The sequence below is a fragment of the Alligator sinensis genome, unplaced genomic scaffold (genome assembly GCF_000455745.1).
Source record: "Alligator sinensis unplaced genomic scaffold, ASM45574v1 scaffold413_1, whole genome shotgun sequence".
In the NCBI taxonomy this organism is placed as follows: domain Eukaryota; kingdom Metazoa; phylum Chordata; order Crocodylia; family Alligatoridae; genus Alligator; species Alligator sinensis.
This window is the reverse complement of record NW_005842308.1, coordinates 1,647,266-1,647,898: the sequence shown is the minus strand read 5'-3', so window position 1 is coordinate 1,647,898 and position 633 is coordinate 1,647,266. Positions and strand designations below refer to the sequence as shown.

At 38.2% G+C, this 633-nt stretch overlaps 1 protein-coding gene across 1 annotated transcript in view; it reads left to right on the top strand.

Moving 5' to 3' along the window:
• SERTM1 (serine rich and transmembrane domain containing 1) overlaps nucleotides 1–633 on the top strand; it is a 16,780-nt gene that overhangs the window by 263 nt on the left and 15,884 nt on the right. The gene's annotated exons all lie outside the window — the stretch shown is intronic.

The window sequence follows — 633 nt, the reverse complement described above, 5'->3', positions numbered from 1 at the left end:
AAGGCCCCCCCCCCCCCCTCAGAAAATTGACATCATACTAGACTCAAAGGATAATTACAGGTCACTAATCTTCAATATCCAAAGCCCTTATCTGTTGGGTCTCTATTCTGTCTCCTATATTACTCAATATTTATATGAAGTGAATGCAAGACCTACTGAGGCAATATGGGCCAAATCACCAATATTATTTAGATACCTTCCAGTTCTAAATCTCTCTGATATCAAACAGAGCACAGAATCCCATTTGAGATGTCTGCCTCAACAGTCACAGTCCTCTCTGGTACTGGCTGCAGTTATTTGCTTAACTGCCATGATCATAATCTCTCATGACAGCTGTGTTCCAGAGTAGTGTTTAAACTGTTGACCAGGAGGGGAAGACATGTGAGCAGAGCCAGTAGAACTTGCTTGGAAGCTGTACCTAGACTATGGAACTTAGTGTCGCAAGAGAGAAGTGATGGCCTTTGCTATGTCAGATGCAAAAAATGCACTATAGATGATGATAAATGTTGTTTGTTTTTTTAGGGTTGAGTATTCAACCAGTCAAAGTTCGGTCAATTGACCTGTCAAAAATTGTAAAAAAAAAAAAAAAAAAAAAAAAAAAAAATTCCAAGAAGGCCAAAAAAAAAACAAAAA